The 23,380-nt window shown below is 35.6% G+C and overlaps 1 protein-coding gene across 1 annotated transcript in view; it reads right to left on the reverse strand.

The window, feature by feature from the left end:
- The window catches only part of LOC6505298 (allatostatin-A receptor), a 123,517-nt gene that overhangs the window by 91,316 nt on the left and 8,821 nt on the right, over positions 1–23,380 (reverse strand). Inside the window, exon 2 of the mRNA XM_001965676.3 lies at positions 4,945–4,970. The gene's annotated coding sequence lies outside the window, so the exon portion shown is untranslated. The remainder of the gene's footprint in view (positions 1–4,944; positions 4,971–23,380) is intronic.

Raw genomic sequence — 23,380 nt, forward strand, 5'->3', positions numbered from 1 at the left:
TTATAAAGTTAGCATTAAAACCCATAAGAACCAATCACGAGCACATAAAGCAATCCTTAATAGAAAAAAGTATTTTATTATTTTTAAGCCAATACAAATAAATACCCAAAAAAACACCAAGAAAAATAAGCTTTCTCCTTACAATTTCTCAAAACCATAAGCTGAACGTTATGCCATAAAAAATGCTTCAATAATATTGCATAATACGAATTAAAAATATTTTTATTTATTTTAAGCCGCTTTCATTTCCACTTGAAAACGCCGCCACTCAAAAAATAGATGAAAAACGTATCAAATTGTGTAAGGCCTTGAAAAAAACACACACCAACACACTAGCACATACTCTCAACAGGAGCTGAAGGCATTTCGCATAAGCCAAGAAAATTAAATAAAATTTATTAAATTTCTTATTTAACAACAGAAATTCCGCATGTGAAATGGAGGCCTTGTAGGCTCGGGCTTGTTCGCGTTTTTTGCTTTTTTTGGAGGCGGAAAAATGGCGTTGCCCGGCCAACGCAACTGGAAAAAAAGCAAATTCAATTAAGACCTTACCTGCCACGCCCACACGCACACGAGCACGCCCAGAAACACGCACAAAGGCGGGGAGCGCGAAAAAAACTGCGACGCGTTCAACGTTGCGTATGAGTGATGCGATCCGATGGAGGAACAGTTGCCACTGGGAGAGGGGTGCGGCCCCGAATAGAGGTGAGGGTAGTGCTGGGGGGCGACCCTTTGAAGCTGCTCTTGTGTGTGTGGGTCTCTGTGTGTGTTGGTGTATGACAAAATTAAAAATCACATTAACCACCGGGGAGGGGCAGAGGAGGACAGGACGGCATTCTAAACAGTCTCGTGGGTGAGAGCGAAAGTTTTTAACTTTATAATTAACAACAAAAATGAGGAAAACACAAATGCAATTTTTAAACAAATTGTACCACAAAGGTGCTACTTAAGGGGGTTATTTGATTATGGGGATATTTTTTTAAACAATTTTTATAACAAACCATAATAGTCCTGAACTGAAAAAATTGTAATTATTTTTTTAATAAAATCGTCACTTAAGTATTTTCCAAAGCCTATTCCAAAATTTTCCAAAAGAATAAATTGCAGTCAAATAGTGCGATTATAAAGGAGTTGTAGCCGTTTTCTACTTACTTCTTCTACACACTAATCATTGGCTTGTTTCAGTGCCTTGTTTCGAAGCAAAAATATGCAATAAAATTCTGTTTTAAGAATTGTTTTTTGTAGAAGTTAGTTAGATCAGTTGAAGAAGGCGTGGAAGAATGGATAACCGGTTATTAAAGATCTGGAAAATAAGGCTATAACCATCCTAACATATTCAAAAGTATCAAAAAAATTGAGAATTCAATTAAGCTCTAGATATTTTATCTCTTAAGTCCTACAGTAAAATATTTATTTATTATTAGGTAATTTTATTGAGAATTTAAGAAAGGAAATTTTTAAATGTTCCTATTTTTAAACCTGTAAAGTGCATTTTTTATAGAAATTGGCTAACGCTTTATTCAGAATAAATTTTTTTAATTTTTTTAAATATAAACATATTTAATTTGTCTAATAAAAATATTAAAGCCTCGCCTGAAAACCTGTGGCCACCGCAGCCACTGTTTCCCCCCACCCCGACCACTCTTATGCCACTCTGCCCCCTCTCTATGTGCCACACCCCCTTGACAGTCTCCCTTGGCAGTCTCCCCCTTCCCACACCCCATTCTCCACCCTCCATCCTGCATCTTACATCTTCAGTCGCGCCATCGTCCGCATCCTCGTCCTCGTCTCGTGCACTTAATTTAATGACCAAAGTTCGCCGCACTGGGCGTTGCCCGAAGAGCGCAAGGAGCTGGAGAAGCCAAGGGACGAGGAGGCTGGCGGACGAGCGTCCTGCAGGATCTGCTCTTGATGTCCTGATGCTACTTCTGCTGCTGCTGCTGATGTCGATGGCAAGCCGACGAAACAAGACGAAGGATGTCTCGGCTCCTTTGGCTGCTTTACATAAGCAGCGACATGTTTATTTACATTTGTGCAAATTGTTATTTAATTAAATTTTAATACGCTTCATTAAAACTTCTGTCTACGCGAGTCCTTCGCTGCCTCGTCGCCTCCACTCTGGGCTTTTTAGCATTTTTTTTGCCTTCCTTTGGCTTGCCAGGATGGGGCTGGCCAGTCCTAGCCTCACGGATTTAGTCATTTTATTATGCAATGATAATCAGAAATCAATTTATTGTGTACACACACACACTCACCCACTGACAAAATTATTTTTCACGAAAAGGTGGGAAATTGTATATTTTATAGAATTACAAGGTCTGAAAACCTTAAGAAGTCATGCAACGAAAACTGAACTATGCCTTTTATAAAAACTGTCCAATTTATAATCTTTAAACTCTAAAAGTGAGACAAATTAAGTCCCAATTATTATTAGATCATAAATAATTATTTATAATTATAATTATAATTATTCATAGATCATAGATAGTAAGTATTAAAGCTAATTATATCTTTCCCAATCAAAAGCATAAAACTAAATATATTCAATTAATAAATAAAAATTAAATTATTGTAAAATTATGTATATATATGTCAAAATATTTATTGGATAAGGAAAATTTTTTATGAATTTTTCTCAGAGTAAAAATATGTTTAAAATTTGTAGTGAATAATATTTTAATTCTGTTTTCAATTAAATCCCTAAGATTAAAATTAAGTAGATGTATAATCAATCAGCTTACGATATTCCCGATATATCCCTCATTTTTTTCAGTGCACTCTCACAGACTTGGAGAAATGGTCAGCAAATGAATCGGCGAAGGCGCGGGACGCGAATCAAGTCAATAAAATTCAATTTGCTGCTCATCAGGAGCTGGGCCGGCAGGAGTGAGTGGGTCGGAGCACACAGACAGACAGAGAGGGCGGGAACATAAAAATAGAGCCAGAAAGAGAAAGAGAGCGGCCCAGTGAAGTGGGCGCTAATGTGACTCTATGGGAGGACAAAGGCGGAGAAAGCCGGAGAAAGTCGTTTGTGCGTTTAAGTAAATACAAGCACATTAGGCTACAGCAACAACCACACTATGCGGAGAAAATCAAGGAGAAACTTGAGAAAAAAATAAAGATTCTCATGCTAGAGCACTCCCTTTTTTGGTCCTCAGTTTATAAGAGGTATGTGGGAAGAAGCTACTTAGACGTCTAGCAAATAGACAAGCGTGTTTTCCCTCGAAGTCTAATTCGAATACCCTATTACTCGTAATATACACATTACTCTCTTGAGCAGAACTTAAACTTCAAATTAAAGATTCATATAAAAAAATGCCAATAAATAAAAAGGTCCTTTTGACTTACTCATTCCATCCCATCCAACAAATCTACCCACTGGCACTGGCACACATCGTTTTGTAACTAAAACTCAAAAGGCAGCAAATAAAATGAACTGCCAGAAGGAAAACTCAGACACACACACCCAAATAAAACGCCCAAAGAAAAGCCGCTTTTCCGAGCAAAAAAAAAAAGAAAACGAAAAAGAAGAGAATAAATAAATTAGGCAGCAAGAACTAAGGGAGCAAGAAGTGAAGCCAAGCTAAATAGACAAATGCCTTTATTAATTCTTTAAATGCTTTTCCTCAAACAGTCAACACTTTATTGTTGCTGTTCTGTTGCCAGAAAAATAAAGGACCAATCCGTGGGCTTCACTTTGGTCTTTCGCTTTGATTTTTGTGTGGGAGCTTCTTAGCCAAATGTCAAATTATGTTTGATAATTTGCTAAGCGGCTTTCGGCAAATCTGTCATGAAGAAGAGATTGCTGGGAAAAAGCGAGCGAAACAGGGATGGGGGAACGTCAGGGAAAACCACTTTCTGGGTTTCAGTTTATTTTTTCAAATAAAAATTCTGTGAAACAAACAGAAAGTTTTAATCAAAGCCATGGCACAAAAAGGCACAAAGATGTGTGGCTTTTCTTATACAAAAATTTCGAAATATCATATTACGTATACGCCTCACTGTACAAGGAATTTTCGTGTGAATTTTTTGACAATAAATCTTTTCTGATAGGACATTGCTTTAAGCTTATCTAAGTTTTTCTTAACTTTTATTGATTGAATTTCACATAGTCTATCTTGAATTTATAGAAATTTTTCCATAATTAATAATATAAGAGAATTAAGGAAAGCAAAGCTAGATGTGCATTTTATTTGCAACCTATTTTGAAAAAACTTAACCACCGTATTTAAGTGAACTACTTTTGGCTTTCTTCACTTTTTCCGCCATTGTTTATCCATTAAGTGTGAGCGTTTTAAGGCAGCTTAACCTTTGACCCGGCATTGCTGAGCATTGCCTCAAGTCGTCGCCTCCGCGCCGAAGAAATTGCACATCACTGAGCATTAATAAAGCATTTAAACGAGCCGGAAAAGGAAAGAGAAGGGAATAAATAGTGGAGCGAGAGATAAAGCGGGAGAAGAGAGAGACAGCTAAGATGGGTATTATTGTCCAGATTTAACGAATTGTGAAAAGGCAATTCCAATGAAAATGAAATATTTATGGCATCACCGTCTCCATCAATTTGGCAAACGTTGTCCGTCTGTCCGTAAGTCCGTTGTCCGTTGTCCGTTTGGAGCATATTTTATTCAACAATTTCCACATGCGGCCACGTGGCGTATGAGCAACGTGGCACACATAGGTGGGCCAATTTTGGGGGCCAGCTGAACGGTCTCGGTATCTGGTTCCTTGGAATTCACCGGCTACGATTACCAATCATCATTGATATGTGAGTTATGTGGATTGGAAAGCAAATGCACAGACATTCAGTCTCTTGAATGTTGTTACTCATATATAAAATAATTATGAAATAATATTAATTTTATGACCTATGAATGATGCCTGTTTGTAAGAGCCAGAAATCGGCTGTCTTATTCATTATTGCCTAAAATATAGTTTTTTATTTACCTTATTACTCTTCAGAAAAGTTTGATCTGAAAATAAAGAAAAGATTGAAATAGTTAATTTAATTCTAGTCGGAGATATTGAAGAGGTGTTTAGTATGATATTAAAACAAGAAAGGAAAGCTAACTTCGGGCGGAGCCGAAATTGATATACCCTTGCAGTTCAGTCGCAGTCCGCTAGGTGGCGCCACGCATCTTATATTATTAAATATATAGCGGATCGTATATAGTCGGCCGATCCTTATGAAATTTGGCATATTGAATTATTTTGCCCAAAGAGTAATCTGTACCAAGTCCCAGCTTTCTAACTTAAAAAACACCAAAGTTATGCCAATTCCGATCGTTCTATGACAGCTGTAGGATATAGTCGGCCGATCCTAATGAAATTTTGTACATAAGATATTTTGGTCAAATATAACATGTGTGGAAAGTCCCAACCCTCTAACTTAAACACCAAAGTTATGGCATTTCCGATCAATCAGTTATATGGCAGCTATAGGATATAGTCGACCGATCCCGGCCGTTCCGACTTATATACTACCTGCAAAGGAAAGAAGGGTGTGTGCAAAGTTTCAACTCGATAGCTCCAAAACTGAGAGACTAGTTTGCGTAGAAACCGACAGACAGACAGACAGACAGACGGACAGACGGACATGCTCATATCAACTCAGGAGGTGATCCTGATCAAGAATATATATACTTTATAGGGTCGGAGATGTCTCCTTCACTGCGTTGCACACTTTTGACCAAAATTATAATACCCTCTGCAAGGGTATAAAAACAGATGATAAAAACAATTCTAATAATAAATAAATAACAACTAAATAATAACCCAATTATTGATTTTTAATAAAGCTGTAAATAATCTATAATTTCCTTGCTGGCGCCTTTTGGGGAACATCTTCCTTTTTCAAAGTAATCTCAACCAAGACATCAATCTGGCAATCTGACAATCTGCCCATCTCCCCTACAATGTAGCCAAAAATAAGGATGTGAAAAGTGAAGGTGTATCCCTGACTCAAAGTCAAAGAAGAGGAGCTCAAAGTAACCTCAAAAAAGGACTGGAGGGAGACCTGGAGACGGCGTCCTTGTGGGAACCCTTTTTGCGGTTTTTGTGGCTGGCGTCAGGACGACGCCACACAACAGCTGCCCATGCACCGCTCAGCAGAGGAGGGAGAGTGTCGGGTGGTTGGGGTGGTGAAAAAGTTATTATATCAACATATTAATAAACATAATCCAGAAATCATATACGTCGGTCGTCGACTGACGATGATGGGCCACGATGATGATGACGACGAAGGGGCCCCTATTTTTTCGTATTTGGGGCATATTAAATTCATTTAAAGATTTGAAACTTTTGCTCGTTTGGCAGTCCAAAGTAAATAACGAAAGTAAAGCCCACACACACATTGGGGAGAAAAACAACAAAAAATAAACAAATAGGAACAAGGAGCAAGGACGAAAATGTCTGTAAATGAGTAATAAATGCGGCTGCCAAGTACTCCAATAAGCAGCCTTTAAAAAAATACTGAGACAAGTCTAAAGGCTACTAGATACCCGGCACTCGACAAAATACAAATTTGTTGCATACTTTCTGTCTTGTCTGCTTGAAGTCCTCTGTATATTTTGTAAAAAACATCCCACTTTTCCAAATTTATGAACCCTCCAGGACAAAAACTGCCAGGACCTCCAAGACCGAAAAAAAGAGCAACATTCAGTGGGCCAGCTGTTTGCTTTTTAAAGTAATTTCTCAATTTGCCCGGCAATCGACCAAGGTTCGAAATTCGAATCCTTACCTTATTCTCCACCCCGCATTGTATGCTAATTGAATGCATAAATAAATTTGTTGCCTCAATTTTCCGGGCCCGGAAAATGTTAATGGTTAGTGATGGGCGGGATATTCTTTTTGGCTAGTGATGCTTTTTTCCTTTTATTTTTGTTCTTTTTTTTTGTTGGCTTTGGCGAAACTATTTTGCATGGATTTATGGTAATTTTAATCGATGTTTTGCGCCATTCAGGGCTGCTGTTTTGTTCACAAAAAATGTTCGCAGAGCTTTTCATTTTGTTTTATACACTATCCTGTGTAGACTTCTATTTTTAACCTATTTTTTAATTTTAACATATTTTTTGTTACAAAACCAAAGAAAGCGTTGTTAATATTGCCAGTTAATCTTTACTGTTGTAGCGATATATCTGAGCTATCGATAACAGAAATATCTACACTTGACTAATCGATTGCATTGTTTTCATAAAATAATAACTATAAGGTAGTTTCGTCATCCAAATGGAGTCATTAACACAACGACAGGCTTTAAGTGAAATAGTGTTGACCAAGAAGTGTGTTTTTAACACTTATAGGAGGACTGGGATTTTATGTCGCCAAGACAGAACTATTTCTCCATATTTTCTAAAATAGAATTTTGAAATATTTTGAATTCGGAATAAATTATATTTAAAAAAATGTTTACATACGGTAAGGGCTAAATTTATTTAAAAATGCATATGTCAAAAAACTTTTTTCTTTACAACACTACATGTTAACAAACTAGCAATCGAACGATATGTAAACGATAAGACTACCTTGTAGTTAGTGTATCAAGATTACGTCTATCGAAATGAAAGCTGGCATATTCAGTCCTCACACAATTTTTCAGTCACTTCACTGTTGGCTCCAGAGGGCATTAGACCTACTAGCTCCATACATTATTTATTTAATGTTTTATTATTTTATTTTTATTTTTTGAATAAAATCTTTCTTCCGGGAAAGCCTGATTTCTTATTTTCTTATTTCGTTGATATTTTTCCTATTTATTATTATTTCGCGACATGCGGTCCTCCTGGGATGTGACACGGGTAAAGAACTCTGGACTTTACTCTACTTTGATTCTTAAACTTTTTATTTTTTTAAATTCCCTATTTAATTGGTTACTGTTGATTTTCATATTTATTCATTTTTAAAAATGTTGACACAAAAACCCATTACCAATTATCATTAATTTATATAACCTGGTGTCTTGTAGCGATATAATATATTTTTCTAGCCTGGGCACTCCTTTATTTTATTTTTATTTCTTGAATATTTTTTTTCTTGTTTATCCATATTTGTCATTGTTAAACATATTTGTCAAAACTCCTAAATCAAATACTTAATTTGGCAATGCAATTGAGATCTACCATAGAAAACTCCTCCATGGGAAGCTCTGTTTCTTAATTTCTTATTTCCATTTTGATTTGTACCCTATATATTTATTCTACCTATTTTTGTTATTATTTCGCGACATGCGTTCCTCCTGGGATGTGACACTGAGAAAGAACTTTGGGGCTTTCATCTGCTCTGATTCTTAAAGCTTCTTTCCTTTTTTGTGTTTCTTGTAATAATTTTGTCTTTGGTATGTCTTTTAATACTAATTTACTCTATTATTATTTGTATATAAATACATAAAAAATCCTTTACAAAAAATCCATATATATTGCCACGAATTTATAAAAAATATCGTGAACAAGGACCATCCATCTGACAGGATTACAACGATTTATGCATAACATTTTGCAGAACCCCCACTCTTGTTCTTTCTGTTTTTAATTATTTAAAATATAATTTAATGATTTTTTCATTTTCTTTAAATATTTTTTATTTTATTCATTTTATTAAAATATTGAAACTGATCTTGGTTACTTTTTGCGTTTTTTCTGGTATGTTTCTAATAGGGAGAACTTTGTTTCTTCTGCTCTGATTCTTTAAGCCTTTTTTATTGACTTCCTTATCAATGTCTAAGGAACTTACAGTTTTTTTGTGAAACTGTTAATTTTGTTAATATTTTAATTTTGTACTTTTATTTATTTAATTCGTTTCTTTAATGAAGCCTACGCAGAAAGGTATCATCCTGTGATAAAAATATAAATGACATATCAATTGCCCGCCTCGCGCCAAGCCACCACGCCCATATTTCTGTCGCCCATCCGTCAAAGTCTCCAAGTTGATGCCAAGGCCTTGTAAGGAATATCCTGGATAAGGATACTCACGCCCACAGGAGTAAAACGATTTATGCATAACATTTGGCAGGACCCCCAGCCGTATCCTCTCTCCTTTTTTCGTTCCACCTTCAGCAACCTGGCGCTGTTTGCTTTGAGTCCTTTTTTCGCCGCCAATTCTTTGTTCTCCAAATTTATTTTCTCCTCTTTTTTTTTGTCCTTTTTTGGCCATTGTCAGGCACGAGAATAAATAAAACGGAATAAAATAAAATAGAAGGCAAGAGGCACATGCAAACTTTCTCAGGCGCGGAGAAAGTGGGCGAGAAAGTTCAATCGGCGACTGGGCATCCGGCAAACACTGTCGAGCAATAAAACGAGCAATTTTTACGATTAATGGTGAAATAAAATATCGCTTTGGCTCCTTTGGCTACAAAAGGCCTAAAAAAGAGACCACCTTAACATAACCCACCTCTGGTTTAGGGCACTGTGAAAATTGATTTCCAAGCAATATTTCTGTTTTTGACTTTTTTCCGACTCGTTTTGTACAAAAAAAACAATTTTATTCGTTCAGTATTTTTTTTTTAATATTTTAATAGAATTTTAAACAAAATTTGTTTGATATGACTGTTGGTATGTACATCTTATGATTAACTATTTAAAAAAAGTATAAATAAAAATCATAAAATCATCCCGTAATCCCGTAATCAATAATTTGAAACAGTTTTCTAAAATATTAAAAGTACTTGAAATTCTTCATTTTCTTTATATTTACTTAGAAATTTAACATAACTTTTAGCTTATATTATAACAATAATGTTTTATTATTTTATTCACTCTGCATTTCTTTTCGGTACTCAATCAACTGAAGCTGACTAAAAAACCTCTTTTGAATTCTATCTAAATAAAAATATGCTCACAATTTAACAAAATTTTTAAAAATGTTTTAACAGCTTCAATTCTTTCAGTGTATTGATTTCTGCGTGTGGAAATTTGATAGGTGATATAAAAACATGTCGAGAAGCGAAAACCGAAACCAAAGCAAACAAAATCGCAACATTTTGAAAAGCGGAAAACGAGTGTAAAAAACGGGTGTCGTCGAGGGAGGAGAAAGTAAAGGAACGGGTTCTGGAAGAAAGCGGCAGAAAGTAAGGTCTTCACTGTTTGCTGGGTTTGGCTTTTAGCCGAGCGTCCCCATCAATGCAGTTGCTCATAAAAATGCCAAATAAAATCGAGAATTAATCAACTTGCGCCACGGCCTGACCTCAAAAAATCCCCTCTTCTTTACGAGGAGTTTGTGACCCTGACCTCTTTGATGATCCCCCAATTGATGTTGTTTTTCGGTTGAGGGGCAACAGAATTTGATGACTTTCTGTTGGCCAAGATTTGCGCACAAGTTGTTAACCTTTGTGGATAAAAACCGCCAGTTCTCTTCGACTTGGCCGGCATTTTAATGAGCCGATTCTTCTTTGCAATTGAAATCGATACAAATTTATTGTTAGGAATGGAGAACATCATCAATCCAATCAATAATAGCTCACACGGTTATTTAAGGGGTTAGAGTAATAAGATCTTATTGATGTCTCAATAAGAACATTAGAAGTGATTGATTTTCTATGATTAACATTAATTTTATTTTAAATGTTTTCAACTGGGTTTAAATTGTATCAAGCCGTTTTGATTGGTTTTTTTTCAAAAATACCTTTCATTAAATAGCTTTAAATTATAAACACTATTGGATATAAGTAAATGCTAGCTTTATAAAAAATGTTGTTGCTATGAATTTTCGATCCACCTACCAAGTTTAACTTATCTTTAGAAGATGACATTTTCTCATAAATGGAATGTAAAAGAAAATGTGTTATTTAAAGCTAAGAAATATGTGGTATGAACAAACAATATTAATTGCCTATTTAATCTTCATTAAAAAATTGAAAATATTTTACAAAATCTGCATTTTAAAAAACCATAAAATGAATGTCAGAGAGGATTTAAGATCCCTTATCCCACCTTCACTCGAAAACATATCAATAATTTGTCTTCTTTGGCTTCAAGTGGGAGAAAAGCTGCAGGATTAATAGCATCGTGCTGTTGAAAACTCAAAGAAAATAAAAAGAATCATATCCCTCCTTTCCTTTTTTTCTGCTGGATAATTTATGATTCGCGGGCTGAGAAGCTGCGTGTATTTTTTATGTTTTTGCTGGCACACGCTCATACGCTCATCATGAAAACAGAATCACAACTTCAATAAAAATTCATAAATTATTGTTGATGCGTATTGAATTAAGCATTTGCCACGCCCATCAAATTTACACATGTCGCCAACACGACAACTCACGCCCTTGGATTCCTGAAAAAAAAAAAAATCGAAAAAACCAAACATAAATAAAAAAGAAACTTTTCTGTGATTTTAAATTTATGCAAACGTATGAGGGCAGGGGAAAAAAACTTTCCTGCCGCTGTCAATATAATTGAAAAAATTTCCTAGCCACGCCCCCACAAGCACACACATATCGGAGGGAAAAATAGGCGGGGGTGGGGGGCAAGCGGATATGTCAAGTGCACGGCATAAAAAACAAGGACGAATGCCTTTTTGTTATTTATTGTGATTTGTTTACATTTTGTTATTTTTTGTGTTCTTCTACTTCCTGTCTTTGTCTAACTTGCTCATGCCATCTCTGTCTTCATCTGCCGGCCAAAGAAATGTCCTGTTCTATGTATGTCCTGCGCCCAGGAAGTGCCATCGACTTTTGTTTTTTGCATATTTTTCCCTCCCAGGATTCCCGCTGCCTTTCGTCCTGGCTTTATTGAGTGGCAGCATTTTAATATGTGGTACCAAGGCATACATTTCCTGTCACTACAAGGATGTGTGTCCACGTGTGTGTGTGTGCCAGGAAGATGGTGGGCGGAAGGAGGGCCAGGAAGAAGCCAATGAAAGGGAATGCAAAGCAGAAAAGCCTAGGATAATCTTCCATTTGCAGGAAAATGTATTGGCTCACGGCTGATTTTTATTTCTCACAAAATAAGACTTTCTTGGAAAAAAATATTTAAGTCTACGACAGATATTTTACTTGAAGGATCTATTTCGATTTAAGAAAAATACGACTTTTATACCAAATATATATTTTTTTTGACCAGTTTTTTATATGAAAACTTTGCTGCCTTCAAAAAATACTCTTGAGGTTAAGATGATCTCTTGATAAGAATGTTTGATACCACAGGCCGACAATTTCCAACTTTTTTTTTCCTCCACGCATAATTTTACCTGCTCCATAATCTTTAGGCTCCCCTGAACCAAAGTCCAGAACAAACATAGGTTCTATCACCCACCGTTTCCGCGGTACACCTAAGAGAAGAAATTGATCAAATTTTACCATATATTGAATTATGTAGGCCGTGAAATGGCTACGACCATCATTGTTTCCAGTACATATCATTTTTGAAATATATGTGTACCAACTAAAATTAAAAAATGGTACCTAGCAGTTACCATATCTTTGGAATACTCATCCAAAGTTGAAATCTCAGATTTTCTACGTTAATTTTTGCTCTTCTATGATTTTTCCCCAAACATTTTTCTATGGAAGATTTTTATTTTCTTATTGAAATCAGTAGATCATACCATGTTTTAATTTTGGATTTAAGGAAAAACTCGAAATAATTTTATTGAATTTAATATAGGTGGTTCAACAATATTTTCTTAAATTAAATTGGAGTTTTTAATCTCATATTTTCAAAAAGTCATGGCTATCTACAACTTCTTTAAAGCTTTACTAAACAAGCTGAACCTGCAATAGATACGTTTTGAATATAGAAACAGTTTTAGATAGCCATGACTTTTTGAATATATGAGATTAAAAACTCCAATTTAATTTAAGAAAATATTGTTGAACCACCTATATTAAATTCAATAAAATTATTTCGAGTTTTTCCTTAAATCCAAAATTAAAACATGGTATGATCTACTGATTTCAATAAGAAAATAAAAATCTTCCATAGAAAAATGTTTGGGGAAAAATCATAGAAGAGCAAAAATTAACGTAGAAAATCTGAGATTTCAACTTTGGATGAGTATTCCAAAGATATGGTAACTGCTAGATACCATTTTTTAATTTTAGTTGGTACACATACATTTCAAAAATGATATGTACTGGAAACAATGATGGTCGTAGCCATTTCACGGCCTACATAATTCAATATATGGTAAAATTTGATCAATTTCTTCTCTTAGGTGTACCGCGGAAACGGTGGGTGATAGAACCTATGTTTGTTCTGGACTTTGGTTCAGGGGAGCCTAAAGGTTATGGAGCAGGTAAAATTATGCGTGGAGATTTTTTGCTGTTGGCCTGGGTACTTAAACATTTTATAATAAAGATAATCAAAAAATTAATTCCTTATATTATGAATGGGATTTGTATATTATTTAGATTCCAAATACACAGTTGTATTTTTCGTAAGAAATTAACACATAATAATGCTAAAAATAATATAAATAATTAAAAAATTGTATAAATAATTAAATCTAAATCATACACACATGCATGACTACATCTATGAGCACGCAAAAAAAGAATCTTATTAGCTACAAATTAAAAAATCAAAACAGAAATGTTATATCGGAAAATCTAATAAAAATTCATTTTATAAGAAAATTATTTAGCTCTTAATTAATAAAAATTATGTTGTTACAGGATTATAAAAGCCCTAGTACACTTTATGTTGCAAAAACAGAGTAGTAATCTAAATAGATATGTAACCAATAATTATATAACGAATAACCCATTATCTTAAAAACCAATTAATTTAATGAGATTGCCAGCTTTGTTTTCGCCACTTTTTTATTTTTGCTGAATTTGTTAAATGGCAGTAACCCTTATCACTCAACAAGGAGCTGTAACAAAGTTGTCCGTTCAATCATTTGAGAAGTCCTGCCACCTGAGTTCGACATTTTTCGCCCACTTGTTTTTATATATTTTCTTTGTTTTTGTTTTTTTTTTTTGATACTTTTCAGGGCCCAAAAACAAAGTTAAATATTTAAAGTTCATAAGCCGCACAAATCCCTCACAAAATTAATTAAAACGAAAAAAGAAACAACAGAAAATGCCCAAGAAAAAAAACAGCGTAGAACCAAAATAAAGTTGTGAAAACATTAGAACTGTTTGTTGTTGCTGTTATTATGTGATTGACTTGACGAAGGACAACAAGGACGCAGGACGAAGGACGACGGACGAGCTAAATGGCAGAAACGGCGGCTTATGCGTCCCATTAATTAACTTAATACACAACAAAATAAAAATGAGAATCCAAAAAACCAACAAAAACCACGGGGAGTGGGGTGAGGCAAGGGGAGGGGGGATAAATATGCGCATTAAACAAGACCGAATTATGTTTCGAATTGCGTGAGAATGTCAAAAAAAGGGAGGGTCTCGAAATGAAGACATTAACATAAAGACAAACACTCGGTAAGCGCGTCTGTGTGTGTGTTTTAAGGGGGCAACCCAGATATATGTGAAAAAAGAGATTAGGGGCCCCGGGCTCTACTCCGTCACCCAGTTGTGCCCTCCCAACACTCACACCAAATATTTAATCTAACCAAATCCGTCAAAAATCCAAAAATTTGTCATCCCTTAAAGCGGTCTCGGGGCGCCCCAATCTTTAAACTTTCAACTCCCCTCCCTTCACGGAAAACTTACAAAACTTTTCCGATTTCATTTCGCACAAGCTGCGAGATAGTTGCGAATCCGGAAAATCGAATTCAAAATGGAAGACCGTTCGGTTAAGGCACTCGAAAAAATATTCGAGCTTGAAGATATTCGAGCCAGAATATATTACTGCTTTTTAAATATTACAAATGTTTGAGTGTAAAATTTTTTCATAAATCAAAAATACTCACAGAAACAATACTTCTGCTTTAGTTTTTATTGACGCAAAAAAAAATTATAAATTAAACACTAAAGGATCAAAATATCACCAATAAATACATTTTTGGAATTAGTACACATTATTTTATGTATATGTTCCCACATATAATCTTTTATTAATTTGAATTTCATTCAAAGACGTACATTCATATTGAAATATTATTTTATATTTCATTTTATTATTATTTATTTGTTTAACACTTATTTAAAAATATAGAAGAAACATTTTATAGAAGAAAAAGCTAAGTAGCTGGATAAATTACAGAAACATAGCTCCAAAAATCGAGGCCAAAACTAGAAAAGAAACATATTCATAAATATAATCCCTCGGGTATTTGAAAATCATTTTGCGGGACCTGAGAGCCTAACGAGAATCTAAAAACCTAAATTATTGATAAATGTCCTTGGAACCTTGGCAGCCGAGTCGGTTGGCGGCAAATCAATCCGCCGCTCATCGAACCTAATCCACCCGCAGTTAACCCAAGTTCAAGGGTCACCGGGTCTGCCCCCCGACAGAGTATCGGGTAGCAGTCGCCATGCTTGGTCGGAAACCCTTTTTTGTGGCCGAAAGGAGATTCAGGAAATCTGCATATATAAAGGGATATTTAAGCACACCCATACATGCGTGTGGCTATATGTATATGGGCAGAGTCCTTTCGCTTGCACACATTGACAGGGCCATAATTTATTGCTTCGTTTAATTTTTGACAGGCCAAGGGAGTGGGACAACAGTGCGTATGCTTGATGTGACCAAACATTTTGTATTCCCAGCCTTTCCAACTGTTGCCTCTTGCCCCCAATCTCTCTCTCTCTCTCTTTTCTTGCTTTCTCGTTTCGTGGGCGTTGTCCTCATAAATTGCCACTCCCCTTTTAGCCCTTTCCCTCAACAATTTTCTATATCCTCCGGGGCCAGCTGCAAGCTGTAAACTGTTTAAACTTTTGCTTTTTATACGCCAAACTTCGAATTGCCCAAAATGCGAGAGCAAAGAAGTGAAGAAAGTAAGAAGAGCTAGTCGACTGGTGTAATATTCTTCCCGGTACGGGATATTCTTGAGGGTCTTTCTAGACGCTGCTCGATTCTCATGAAATCTGTCAAAAGCCCTTATTTCCAAAAATGCGAGAGCTATGACGCGTAGTCGGTTGTTAATATAAGATCTATATGAAAGCTTTATATATATATATATTCTTTATATATATAAAGCTTGATATATAGATGTATCATTATTATCCATTTAAGTTTCATCTAAATATTTTTAAAACTGATGGAACTAACGGAAAGACGGACAAACGGACAATCAAACCTAAAAAATGGTCTGTTCTGCATAAATGTTAAGAGAAAAATGTTGCAAAATAAAAACAAATACCCTCTACTAGGGTATACAAAAAAAAGCGAGGGACTCCCTCATAAAAAAATAAACACAAATGAAAGGCAAAAACCAAGTTTTGACAACTTTATGAAAATTGCATCAAACACATACTCCGCACAGTCGAGAGAAAATAAAGAAAGTGTCACTTAAATCTGGAACGGGTTCATTAAGCCTTATGGCAAATATATGAGTTGCGCTGCGAGTTTCGAGCCAAAAACTTGATTCAATTTAAATTTTCACCATTTACATGCCCCTCCTGACAAAGCCAAGAGCCATAAATGTTTTCGAGACTGCGTAGGTGTCTATATCCATATATCATGTCCCTCGCACAAACACACATAGATCTCATCATTCCCCACCCCCTCAAGTACGTGTCCTATGTCCTTGCTTATCTCTCACTTAGGCTCAAAAAAGGGAGCAGAAAATAAAAGGCGGTTGCTTGAACTCAATGAAATCCTAGGGGGACACTTTCCATGGGGTTCGGGTTCTGTAATCGCATGTAAACACAGTGGAATAGCTTAGTTTTGGAACTTCAAAACAGAAAATATAATTGTTAGGTGTTCCAAAAATTTAAGAATTTATCGAAAGCTAGAATTAATTTCATATAACCGAATAATCGGGTAATCACTTTCGGATTCGGGTAGATACTTTCGGATAAAAAATATATGGACATATGTTATATAAATTATTTATCGATATTTATCGAATTATCCTATTAATAAGATCGGATTTTCATTGAAAAATATGGAAAAATTACATCTAAAAATCACTTTACAACCGAATCCCATTAATCGGCTAAACTAATTTAATGAAATATTGATACAAATGAGAAAATTGTAAACGTATCCACAAAATATTAGCTAATCTATCCAAAAACAATCATATTCCTGTTTAGTAATTATCACGGCTTCCCAATTATGAAACAATCGGATAATCGAATTCCATTAATCGGTTAAATTGAATCTGAGAATTATGATTAATCGAAACCCCGCAACATAATTAAAGCTCTAGGAAAAAACATTTATCAAACGTAAATATATTATTTCTTGATTAATTCATTGAATCAATTCAATATGATTATGGATTATATAGAATATTAATTCCCAGGGACTGATTATTAAGAAGCACGCCACCCATCGCTCTCTGGTAGATTTATAGGTCCAAGGAATCCAATCGAGACTGCGGCCATTTGTCTTTTCATCAAACGGTTTTCGGTCTGGTATCACTCCACTGCCAGTGGCCGATGGCGATCGATAGTCCGTGATTAATCGATAGCATTGAATCTTTATTCTGAGAGAGCCTGCACGAGTGTGAGTGGCGGGGTCACCAACTTGTTGGCTTCTGCAATTTCATTTCCCATTGTGCGAGTGGGAGTGGGAGTGGGAGTGCGAGTGCGAGGACTTCAGCGACAAGGACGAATGCTATTTGTCACAAATCGACAGCGACACTCGCCCCACAGCCCACTTGGCTGGCTGAGTGCGAAGTGGTGGTCGGCGTGGGAGCAGTGCAGACAGATATCAGTCAAAAGCTGAGGCCACATTGACACGTATAATACATTAGCATCGGTTATTGTCTTAGCGGAAGTCGCGCACTCAGAAAAATATATTTAAGAAAACTTATTAGGAAGTGCGATAAACCATTTCTACATAGTAAATAAAAGAATATAAAAGGATAAATATTGAATACATAAAAAGGCACCTAACCAAGGCCCTTTGAATAAAAGTTCTAATTAGTTTTAATTTAGATTAATTTTACTTTAAGGTGCATATAGGTTGAGAATTAACTTTAAGAAAGCTATCAATTAGTAGTTCTCAGACTGAAATAAATGTAATTTCATTATTTCATAAAATATACATTTCTTGGACTTGCAAGTTTAGACTTCTTCTCTCTTGGCAAGACATCGTAAGAAATTAGAATTGTAAGAAAACTATCCTTAAGAACATTATTGTCTCCTGAAGGAAATTAAAGCTTTCGATTTCTCAGCTAAGAATACATATATATATTTTCAACTAAATATGAGGAATGCGACGTATACACCCTCTGGAAAACTAGTTGGGAGTTGGAAGTATGCCCCCATAATACAAAAATCCTATAAATACGACACTGTAACCGATATGTCATATTTTCCTCGAGTGTGCCAGCGTATCGAGTATCAAGTATTTCGCAATCAGCCGTGAATGGGATTTCGGGGGCGGGACTTGGATTGGGGCGAAAGATAAAGCTGACAACGCCTCGTTTACCGTTACCGTTACCGTTTTTCGGTATCTTTATCTAGTTTTTTTCGGTCGAGAGCGGTGATGGGGTGGGGGAGGCGTTAGGCAACAACATTTAGCCGGCACGTTTAGCGCCTCAACGCGCCGCAATAGCGCATCCTTTGCCACATTTGATTTGTTTCCTAGCGCCTGTGTATCGCATTCAAAGTGGGTGTGACATGGCGAGTGGGTGGGTGGTGCGATGTGTGCTTAGGTGCGCTCCAGTGGGTCGCAGAACACATAGATGGATCTTCTTTGTTTGCCTATAGGTAACTCGTCAAACAAACAGACGAATAAAAGTATCTGCTATTTGAGCTCCAATCTATTTACATTTTCTCTATAAGCCTTTTTTCTTTTCCGCTCCGAAATTCTTGAGGCTTGCTCTCCTGACCACTCGATGACAAAAGCAGAAAAACGCCAAAAAATAGGAGGGCCGGAAAATCTATTTAAATGTTTAGCCTCTAGGCCTGGACTCAATTCAAACCGAAAAAAATTATATATATGTACGTATAAAGAAAGAAAAGTTCGAAAGCGCTTAGATCAAAGTTTAATCGACCCCAGAAAATCCGCAAAAAAAAAGAAATAAACTAAATGAAAGGAAATTGAATGAATTGGAGTGTGCGACGGGATAACAAGTGATAGAATTCGCTTCAATTGAGTTCATTTGTTTGGCAGACAAGTTCAAGTTGAGAAGTTGTTAAATTAGAGACGGATTGGGTTGCCTGAAAACAGGAGGGGATTTCCAAAATAAAAGGTATTTTAGTAAGTTTAGTAAGCGAGAGGCTGCAATTGTTGTCTTAAAAAGATGACTCTACTCAAAAAATAATTTTTATTTTGCTTTTAATAATTTATCCCATCTAACCTCCCAGCTGTACCCTTTACCAAACCCTCAATAATTTTAACTTGACCCTCTATTTAAAAGTATTCTTATAAAAATCACTACACACCTGTAAACATCTCATATAAAATCCAATTTTGGAGAGATTTTTTAAGAGTTATCTGAAAAGTTTCTTGTCTAATTGAATGGTCTGGCCTTTTGAATAGTTACTGGCCTTTGACGACTGCCATGTTTCGTAGCTTCCTAGGAGATTTAAATCGGCTTTCAATATCGAATCCCATTCATTGGCTCGCACTTTGAACATTTTCCAAGGCAAGGCGATGAGAATACCCGGCGGAGAGTCCTTTTCAGAGAGTTTATCAAAGGATTCGGGGAAATCGAGAATCGGAGAACTGGAGGAGTGGCAAAGGAGAATTCGAAATGTTGTCAGCTGTCCGTTATTTATTTTCATCCGCTCGAATTTTCTGCGCCAAAGGTAGAACACGAAATTTGCTTCAATTAATTCAACACAGAATACGGAATGAGTGACGGAAAGGGAAGCGAGAGTTGAAGAGTGAAAGTTGTGGGCGGCAGGTGGTGGGCAGTGGGAGGTGGAATGGTGGCAAACAAGAGGGATAACTGTTAAAGTAGAAGTCGCCTCTAAAGGCCGAAGGACCTGCTCGTCGATGTCGTTGATGTCCTGCGATGACGCTTCACTTACAACAGCGTAAGCAATTATTTAATTTGTGTAAATGACCACATCCGTTGTCGGTGTGCCTTGTGGTTGCCAGATCTCTAATGCACTGACAAAAAATCTATGAAATATAAAAAATAAAAACTCGAAAATAAAAATAAAAAATAAATATTACTGAATCAACAAGTTAGGTGCTAAAAATGAATAAGACTATATTATATAAATATAATAATTATTAGATTAAATTAATAACCAAAGATAAGAATGGTTTTTAAAATGGCTTCAGATAAAACTATTAATTAGGCTATAACGAATTCTTGACTTGGACAACACTAAAACCAAATAATACCTAATAAATATTTAAATAGATATTTAATAGATATTTAAATTATTATTAAAATATCCTTTTTTAAAAAAATCCATATATAATTTGTATCATTTTATTTTTATACAAAAATCTATTATCAAACAAACTATTTGGTAAGAAAATACTCTCAGTGCATATGTTTACCGTTACGTCCTCATTGGTCAACACATGCGGGTCAGAGGGTCGGCAGCTTGGGGGGTCGTAGGGTCGGGCCCCCCAGAAAGTGAATGAAATGACCGCCTGGCATGACAAAAACCCAAGCTGAAACCGAAAAAAAATTAAGCCAGCCGACACGCAAAACCACCTTCTTCCAAATGAATGAAAGAGCAAACTGAGTTTTTTTCTGCGGGGAGTGGAGGTGTGGGTGGTGAAAGTGAATGGGGCGCAGAAATTGTGGGGGGAAAGTTACAGGTCGCAACATTCACATGCTACATTAACCTTTTCGGGTTTTTTTTTGTGTGTTGAGGTCTTTTCTGTTTCGGTTTCCTTACCTTATTTTACCTTTTGGCCCACTAATGATTTCATTAATAAAATCAAATTAATCTTTCTTATGGCCCCGAACTACTTAGTGTTTAAGCAGAAAATATGTCTGACATGAGAGGGTCCTGGGGGTCACAACTATTCTTTATTTTGGGGGCTTTCCATAAAAAGACAGTTTTGGTTGGGCCTTAAAAAAGCTATTATTAGCTATATTCAAATTTATTAAAATAATAATAAAATATTAGATACTTATTTTTTTAATCAAAAGCTAAAATCTAACAAAAAGAACAGAACTATAAAAACCAATTGAAAATTATAGCATTATTTAACAAGTTCATAACTGGCTGGGAAGCTAAAATTTAATTTTGTTTCTCTTAATAATTTTACTGAAAATCTATGTCTTCAAAATATATTCTGTTTTTTGGAACAAGATTGTGATCAAAATGCAACCATTTGTCCAAAATAGCCCAGTTCTTGGGCTTGTTAGCCACACCTCCAATTACCTTCGACCCATGCCCATGCCCATGCCCCACCTCCCCCTTTTACATACACGACACGACACATGCATTGTTGACTTTATAATTTAATGCCGTTGCCACGCCCACTGGACAAAAGGGAAAGTGGGCGTTGAGGGAAAGGAGGCTGCTCCTGCTTGGCAACTTAACCCGCTGGCATATTTTCACAATTCTTTTGTTCAACATTGGGTCCTGTCTTCGGTCCATCACCCGCCGCCACCCACTTGCCGCCCCAAGCCACGCCCACCGTTTTTCTTGTTGTTGCTCAAGCAACCAGCAATCCTTTGTGACATTTGACTCGTCACACGCACACCCAAAAGCCCCCACCCACCCAGGGGCGTAGAGATATTGTTTGCAGAGGGCGGGGGTACGGCTGAGAAACATATTTCATAAATAATATACAAAGGGGCAAGGGGCATTTTAGGCAAGGTATTCCAAAAAAAAAATATAAATAAATATTTAAAGTTTATTTTTTAAAAACAGTTTCTCAAACATTACAACTTTTGGCATATCCTGAAAACCATTCAAACATTCAAATCACTTTCTAATTATAAAATTATCCCACTTAAGTCCATAATAGAAAACTAAGTATAATCCAAAAACTGCCAGGAACTGAACGATAATCCCCCTTTTTGTTTTCTCCGCAACCCTATTTTGCGGGGCTCAAGGACATGTTTGAGAGTGACTACTGTAACATGCATATTGCATACATTTGGGCGTAAAAGTTTTATTACTCGGGTAGGTTTGAGACACAGCACAAAAATTATTATTTTGGCAAAAGTTGTAAAACTTTTCAGCCACAATGGCCCGGCAATGGCGTGGGGTTAACGATGAGGAAGTCAACGAACATTGATCATAAATTTTAATAAGCAAACGTGGCTCCCACACACACGTTGATGGCCAACTTGAATCAAGTTTAATCATGTGCCACGTTAACTTGGCCTACTCTGATCAAAGTTTGGCTTTATGTTTCTCCCCACAAATATGAAAATTACTTCACGAAATGATGTGCTAAACTTAAAATTAGGTTAGAATTAAGACACTAAAAACTTGATGGGCTGTTGTCTTGTTTTGGAAAAATAAAATAATTTTGCGAAGCATGTGTGTGGCATTATACAACAATCAAGGACAACAAATTTTCCATCTAGGCCTGGCTTTGCGGGAAATTTCATTTAAAGTTTTGCTCGAAAATAAACCAAAAATTCTTTGGTTTAATTCTCTTATTATTTCAAGATTTCACGAATATCCTGGCTTTGGCGAAACTTTTAATTGCTTCACTCTCGACACAAAACTATTTATTTGTGTTCCAGGCTAAGCTCTGGATTTAAAAACAATCATTTAGAGTCCTTGAAAGACAAAAAGCTAATATTTTATTTGTTTTTTTTTCTTAAGAAGGGTGTTAGAGAGTGTTTTATGGAAGTAGGTATTATAGACTAGTGCTTTGTCTGTAAGTTAGTTGGTTTTAAATCCGTATTACGGATAGAGTTTATTCAGCTAAGTATTCTATAGAAAATAAAGTTTTTCATATGTATATATGTTTAATGCATAGTTACCATATACACAAATAGATAAGTAATATATTTTTTACTACATGGAAATTTAAATTTGTGTTATTTATACCATAATACTTTATACCAATTTATACAATGCACAATCATACCCTAGTGGGTCCCTTATATTCAACAACTCTATTCAGATCTTGTCATACATTTTGAATATTTTTTCCAACTAATTAAAAAAATAGTAATATTATCTTATAAACATAAAATATAAAAATAGTTATATTATTACAGGTGTGTCATAAAAATCATTCAAAAGAAAGCCATTCCGCTCAAAAAATTTAGGGGATTAGCCAGGTCACAAACCCTTTTGAAAATCATAGTTCAGGGTTGCCACCTTGTACGATTAATTTCCCAAGTAATTGACTAGCAAATTATAAAATTCGATTTTTGCAGAACCATGGGTTTTTAATTCTTTCTTCATTTTCTTCATTTATTAAGTTAATTAATTTATTACCTATTTGACTTCTTTTATTTAATAATAGTTTAATTCAATCAT

This window comes from Drosophila ananassae, chromosome XR, assembly GCF_017639315.1.
Source record: "Drosophila ananassae strain 14024-0371.13 chromosome XR, ASM1763931v2, whole genome shotgun sequence".
Taxonomy (NCBI): Eukaryota; Metazoa; Arthropoda; class Insecta; order Diptera; family Drosophilidae; genus Drosophila; species Drosophila ananassae.